The sequence below is a fragment of the Mus caroli genome, chromosome 16, assembly GCF_900094665.2.
Source record: "Mus caroli chromosome 16, CAROLI_EIJ_v1.1, whole genome shotgun sequence".
Lineage (NCBI taxonomy): Eukaryota > Metazoa > Chordata > Mammalia > Rodentia > Muridae > Mus > Mus caroli.
The window spans coordinates 90,334,907-90,342,785 of NC_034585.1; positions in this window are offsets into that span (position 1 = coordinate 90,334,907).

Genomic DNA, 7,879 nt, shown 5'->3' on the forward strand with positions numbered 1-7,879 from the left:
TTCACCCACAGTGTTGGTGGGGAGCATGGAGAGCGAAGCTACTGTGGGAGTCTCCTCAGAACGTGGAAGACAACTGCCATGTGTATGATCCAGCCACCCCACCTGCATTGTCTGCATTCAACAATGGGAAAAGGTAACTCTTTATCAGCTGGAAATCAGATGAAAATAAAAATATATCTTTATTCCCTGTCTCAGTCAGGGTTTTACTGCTGGGAACAGACACCATGACCGAGGCAACTCTTATAAGGACAACATTTCATTGGGGCTGCCTTACAGGTTCAGAGGTTCAGTCCATTATCATCAAGGTCATGCCAGAATCCAGGCAGGCATGGTGCAGGAGAAGGAGTTGAGACTTCTGCATCTTCATCTGAAGGCTGCTGGCAGAATACAGGCTTCCAAGGTACTAGGATGAGGGGTCTTAGAGCCTATAGCCACAGTGACATGCCTACTCCAACAAGGCCACACCCACTCCAACAAGGCCACACCAATCCCAACAAGGCCACACCCACTCCAACATGACCACAAGGCACACCCACTCCAACAAGGCCACACCTACTCCAACAAGGCCACACCTACTCTAACATGGCCACACCCACTCTAATATGGCCACAAGGCCACACCCACTCCAACAAGGCCACACCTACTCCAAACAGAGCTATACCTGGGCCGAGCATATACAAACCATCACATTCCCCATCCAAGCTTATTCTTGGGCCTTGAATTTCCATAGGTGACCACCTGTCCTAGAGCATCAGGGTCAGGGGACTGGAGAGAAACACACCCTGTCCTGGTGTGAGCCTGTGACATTTGGAAAGATGCCTCAGAGAATTCCACTCTGCGTCCTTTCTGCAACTCTCCTAGGAGACAGGCATTGTGCGGTGGCAAGCTTTCAGAGCAGGTAATTGTCTTTCCAGAGCTCTCTTTATTTACCTGCATAGTAAGTTCACTCTGGTGGGTGGAGAGCTCTCACAAATGGTGAAACCAGAGTGGATCTGAAGGAGAAGCCTCCAGGGCTCCTGTGTCCCCAGCGACAACCTGGCAGGGCAGCTGGTCAAACAGGCTTGCCGGCCCTTTGTTGGAGTTATTTACAAACATTTTCAGCTTTCAGACTCCTCTGTGGAGAGGGATTTGTGGATTTTTCTGCTATCAAATGTCTTTTTCCTCCGGTTTCCACTAATCACCAGGCTCAGGCTGTCCCAGCTGCTCACCTAACACATGTCCCCTGAGAGTCTGCTTTCCCAACTCCTGGCCTGATGGTGTCTGTCTTTATCTCCTTCCCTTTTTCCTGTCTTCAGAGACCATCCCTCAGTGAGCATGACACCCCAGCCAGTCCAGGTTCTGCCTCAGAGGTTGGAACTCAGTGCCCTCAGCCATTCTGTCCCCTTTGGCTGTCTTGATTGAGATTTGAGCTGTTACCAGCTTAAAGACCAAAGGCCAGAGTCCCTATGATACCTATAACCAAGGATCCCGCTGTTTCTGAAGCCCCATGTTCTAGTTTTACGAACTGTCCAACCAACAAGCTCTCTGGAGGCTCATGGCGGTTTTCTCTGCATTTTTTTCTTTAATTGTGAATCCTACTGATGTAGCCTGTACCAATCCAACACTGAGGAAAGTTTGCCTTAAGTAGAATACTCTGTCCAGAGTCACATACCCTGCAGAGCGAAGGCATGCCAGCATCTGAGTCTCACTCGGCCAGCCCTCTCCTCCAGGCACACCCTGGCATTTGTTCTCCGGGGTCATTCTGCATTGGGAGTGTTTTTGCTAGGTTTCCAGGCCTTCCCAAGGAATGCAACTGGGGCAAATTGAAGGCTTGGCCTTGACCTCTGACCTCTGTGTAGCTGATTTTGCCGAGGCTCCTGAAGACTGAGACCAGAGGGGCAGAGACACAGCACAGGGACAAAGATGTGTTGACTACTCTCTAATAAAACACCAGGACCCCAGCAACTTGAAAAAGAGTTTGTTTGGGCTTTCAGCCCCAGAGTCCATGGTGGCTTCAAGTAGCAGGTGTGGAAGCAGGAGCAGAACCTGGGAGCTCACATGTTGAACCACAAGTAGGAGGCAGAGAGAGAGAGAGAGACAGACAGACAGACAGACAGACAGACAGAGACAGAAAAAGACAGAGATACAGACAGAGACAAACAGAGAGAGAGAGACAGAGAGAGACAGTGAGTCAGAGAGAGACAAAGACAGAGAGACAGAGACAGACAGAGATACAGAGATAGAGAGACAGACAGACAGAGATACAGACAGAGACAGAGAGATAGAGAGACAGAGAGAGACAGAAACAGACAGAGATACAGACAGAGACAAACAGAGAGACAGTGAGGCAGAGAGAGACACAAAGAGAGATAGAGAGAGACAGAGAGAGTCAGAGAGAGAGAGAAACAGACAGAGATATAGACAGAGACAGACAGAGAGACAGTGAGATAGAGAGAGACAAAGAGAGAGACAGTGAGAAACAGTGAGCAAGACAGAGACAGTGAGCAGAGAGACAGAGAGAGGGAGAAAAAGACAGAGACAGACACAGACAGAGACAGATAGAGAAAGAGGAAGAGAGAGAGCTCAAAATGGCACAAATCTTTAAACTCTCAACTTCCATTCCCAGTGACGCACTTCCTCCAACCTTCGAAGTTTTCCCAAACAGTGCTACCAAATGGGGACCAATTATGCAGATGCTAGAGACTATGGGGGGAATCTCATTCAAACCACCATGCAAGGCATCCTCAGGGCTCCGTGGGCCTCAGCACCAAGACACCAGGGCAGCAGTGGTCCAGATGGGGACCCATCCTTAGACACACAGTACAAGCTACTTATGAGGCCAGAGGAAGGACATCTACTGAGCTCACACATCGAGGCTGAGCCACCTCTCTGTTTCCTCCTCCCTCGTAAGCAGTGATCTCTGACCTCCACAAACACCGTTGAGATACTCTCAGCTCAAAGAACAGCCAATCTGAAGCTGGCTTTATACTTGAATATTCTTTTCTGTTCCCTCTGCTGATGAAATTTCAGGTCCAAATCATTAAGATCGGGCTGAACAAAAGCTGCTAGATGAGCGTAATGGCAAAATTGATGTGCAAGGACAATCATTCCCCCTGCGCCTGCAACATTTCTAACATCGGGTACAGAAGCAGTCCTTCAAAGGAAATCAAACCAGTACCTGGTCCAGTACTAATAGAGTCTCTGAACAGGGTAAGGGCGTGAGTCAGCTCACTCCATCAAGATCCACAGAAAGCAGTCTTCACAGTAGTAAAGGCGTTCTCTGACCATTCTTCCAGATAACTAGGAAACAGAGGGTGTGCGGAACAGGATGTATGGGGTAAGAGGACTTCAGAGGGCAGCAGAGGGACACATGGCAGACTATCCCCTGAACCAGCTGATAGAAGGTGTCCCATACAGAGGCCCAGTGTGGCTTTAAGACCCTGGCCCTTTTTCTTGAGCTTCCTAAACACATAATCTATAACACAAAACTCCAAGGCTCAGCCATGGTTGTTAGAAAGTCCCAGATTTAATGCTTGCCTTGATTGGAGACCATCCCTGAAGGCTGAAGGCAGCTGCAGTTGAGCCTCCCAGTGGCCCTGAACCTACCTACTCCTGCCTGGGACTCATCCTGCATTCCTTGAAGTGAAGCTCTTTCTTCCCTAAGACCTCACTGAACCCTAAACTATGAGAAGGAGAACAGGTTGTCCAGTCACCTGTGGCCCTTTGCGTGGGATGGATTGACTCAAAATAACCCAGGGCCATGTGGGATGCACAGGACCATGTGGGAGGCAGCAGGAGTATGGTGGAAACCGTGGAAACCGAGAGGGAATCACCATGGCAACCAGCTCTCTAGCCCTCTCTTCCCTGTGGCGTGGTCTAGACTTCCTCTCTCCAGAACCTGTGGCCTGAGCCTCTTCCATACTGCGCTGCAGGACCTAGCAGGTCTCTGTAGATTTGCAGAGTTGGGCAAAAATGAACATTTGGTTTGTAGTCTCTGCACTCAAGGAGGAGCCCAAAGCCCACAACCTTTCCAGAGCCTCAGGTCCAACACTATTGGAAGGTTTCTTTCCCCCCAGAAATAAATAGTTAAGATAAAGTCATAATAGATAAGGGTAGGCACCGCAAGCAATGACAGGTCTTTTTATAAGTGAGAAAATGGAGTCAGGAAGATTCACGGGGTGAAGTATAAGAAGACAGAAGGGCAGGCAGAGCCCGGAGCAGAGTAGCCATAGTCACAGAATGCCAATGAGGGAGAGCCAAAGAGGAGCTGGAGAGAGGGTAGGAGAGGGTCTCCAGTGTGCCTGGGCTGGTTCACACACTTCTGAGGGCAGAGCCAGGTGTGGTACGACTGTTGGAAGGACTAGGTGGCAGTGCTTTGCTCCAGCAGTCGTAGGAGACTCAGGCAGTACCACGGGGGTAGAGGATGGCTTTATTTAATTCAGAGTACGCTGTATGGCTCTGCTATTCACTGGAAGCAGCCAGCGATCTATTCCAGCTTGTGAAAGCCCTTTAATACCATAGTGTCTAGAGTCACAAGAGCGCTGCTGCTGACATAGGGGAGACAGGGAAAGGAGTGATGATGTTCCTTAAAGGATTTTTTTGTCCTCCTCAAGTCTGTTTCATATGAAATGCAAAAAAAAAAAAAAAAAAAAAAAAAAAAAAACTAAAAAAAAAAAAAATCACCTGTAATGGCTGACATTTGGGAAAACAGTGATATATCTTCCGTATATAGAGGTATTTTTCAAAGAAATGTTCTATGTTAGTACAATTATACACATGTATGGGTCACAGTGTGCTAATTTGGTGTATGTATGTGACATGATGACAATTCTGAGTCACGCGCACTTCTCTCTCTTGGACATTTACTATGTAATGTTGGGGACTGGAAGCACCTTAACTCATTCTTTATAAAATATACAATACATTATAAATGCTACTTTATCATTCCACACCATTACCAATTTGACACTTTCCCCACACACCCCACCTTTCAATGCCTCCAGCGACCTCTGCTCTGCAACTCAGCTTCTATGACTTCACTTCCTCTGGCTTCCACACACAAGCAAGAACATAACACTTGTCTTCCTGAGTCAGGTTTGGTTTACTTAACATTCTTCTGCATAAAATGAATCATATGTGTTCAGAGGTGTGCTCCTCACAGTCTCTGCCCAACCCTACCCAGACATCAACCAAGCCCCTAAGAAGGCCGCTCTTCGGTCTCCTCTTCTTTGCTGAGTTTCTGACTATACAGAGGTTTATCTCCATTGCAGATTACTCCTGTCACAGGGGCGTTTACCACACGGTGGGTGAATCCTGCTTGCTTCCTTGGCTTGGCTTGGCTTGGCTCTGGCACTCCCATTAGCCTTGCATATTTGGAAATATTTCCGAGTGGACGGCCCCTCAGAAACGCAGGAAAGCCATTCTCAATCCAGAAAGTAGGCTTTGCCAGCCTTGCTTTTGTTTATCCTTGAGCAATTAGTGACATCACATCTTTTACAGAAAGGACTTCCAGGGATGACAAGTCTTGACCTGCGTCGTGTTCCTCACTGTCTCCTGAGCTGCGGCCTGCTCTCATGGCGTGAGGAGTCCGGTTTACTGGAAGTTTGGGTAAACAGCAGTCCTCTGAGTAATTAGGATCCAATTAGGCCACAGTTTCATGTCTGCGTGAGTCAAGCTCTTACCCAACCCCTGGGAAGAATTAAATAGGTCAGGCCTCTGTTTACAGAGCAGAGCCATGCTGGCGGCTGCAGGCCGTGTTCAAGTTATCCCTGGTAGCTAGAGGAAGCCCATCCATGGTCTCACGTTGGTCCTCGTGAAAGTGGCTGAGCCAAGGCCAGAGGACGGATCCATCCTCTCCGATATGGTCTGTGGGAGGGTCCACAGCTCACTGGTCTCAAGTCCCTATCTCCTTATGCTGACTGTGAGGAAGGACCAGCCCTGCCCTGTGAGTGACAAGCTCACAGCCACTATCCTCGTAGGCAGTCTTGCCGCAAAGGACACCTATAGTGAGTCTCCCTGCTGACTAATGTCTAAGCTGCCTCACAGTTCCCAATCATGTATTAGATTTTGAAAAGTATACATGCGTTCACATGTACGTTTCTACACATATGATGGCAGGAGGCACTCTTCAGTGACGTTCGTTCCTCCCATGCTGGCTGACTTGCAAACCCCAGAGATCCACCTGTCTCTGTCTCCCCGTGCTGGGATCACAAGTGTGGCCTCCAGTCCTGGTGTTTTTTGTTGTTTGCTTTCTTTTTTTTTTTTTAAATGAGAGTTCTAGGGATCACACTCAGCCCTCATGCTTTTAAGACCAGTACTTTATGGCCGGAGTCATCTCCATAGTCCCTCAGATATTTTAAATATAGTTTCCCCTGTACCCGCAGAGTACTCATTCTTGGAATTCCTCTGTCAGCTCCATAACACAGTCTGTGTGTTTGACTTCCCTTATATAGGGAATGTGTATGAATGTGATTTATAAGCCTCATAATCTGCTTAGAAAACAGTGGTGGGAACAAGTCAGCAGAGATGCATTTTTTTTTCCTTGAATAAGTTCTACCCACAGTTGGTGGGATCCGTGTATGAAGAACTTACAGAAGGGGAGGGTCCGTCTGAGACTGGAAAGGACAGAGACTAGGGCCTGGGCTATGAGCTCACTACCTATTCCCAACCATGGCGGACGCTTTGCTCCACTGCTCTGCACACACCTTCTAAGAAGAAAAGCAATCTCTAACGCAGACACAAGGTCACGGTGACAAACGGCTGGAGAGAAATTGCTCTGATCATTTCTGTGTGTTTGTTTTTGTTGCTGGTTTTATCATTTGGTTTTGTTTTCAGTCTCTAGGGTCTGTCCTGACACCTTTTGGTCCTGTGGCAGTGATGTGCATGTCTCCTGGGCTAAGTAGATCTCGTTAGATGTTTACCAGCTGCCGGATGCATGTCTGTTTTTACTACTATTGTTTGATTGTTGTTTTGTTTTGTTTTGTTTTTAGGTTTAACATTTTTCACTCTTGTCTACTTCGTGTTTATTTTTTCCTCCTTCCTATTCTGGGATTTAATTTTTCATCTCTTAATGTGAAAGGTTAGATCTTTTCTTAGCTGTTTCCCACAAATTTGAACATGCTGTGTTGTTATTCTCATTTAGTTCAAAATAGTGTTAATCCTTCCTGTGACTTCTTCTCTGACCCATGAGCTATGTTGTTTAACTTCCAAATATTTGGGGATTTTCCAGATTCTTCTGTTGTTGACATATTAAATTCTGCTGTGGGCAGAATATAAACTTTGTATGATTTCAGTTCTCTTAAATCTGCTGAGGTCTGCTCTTGGGTTCAGCACAAGATCTGTCTGAGTGCACATACAAAAAAATATACATTCGTTCTGTACCTGTCCTGGTCGACACGGTCACATCCTCAAGTCATCTTGGCAAACAGCGGTTTTTAGACCTAACATGATTTTTTTTTAACAACTGTTTGTTTGTTGAAACTTTTAGTTTTGTGTGTGTGTGAATGTGTGTGTGTGTGTGTGTGTAATGTGGAAGTGCTCATACCATAGTACACACGTGGTGGTCAGGGGACAACTTTGTGGATCCACTTTTCTGTGGGTTCCAGGAATTGGACCCAGATCACCAGGGTTGCGCAGCAAGCACCTGAACCCATTGAGCCCTCTCATTGGCCTTTGTTTTCTCATGCTATGAGATCTGCCCACTTCCCCTTGGGCTCCGGCTGATTTTGCTTCCATCTTTGTGCACACTGGGAGGAGTGTTATTTCTCTGTGATGCTCTGGACCTCTGTCAGAAGGAGCATTCCCGTCTCTAGCTGCATATGTATCGAAAGATGGCCTAGTCGGCCATCAATGGAAAGAGAGGCCCATTGGACTTGCAAACTTTATATGCCCCAATATAGGG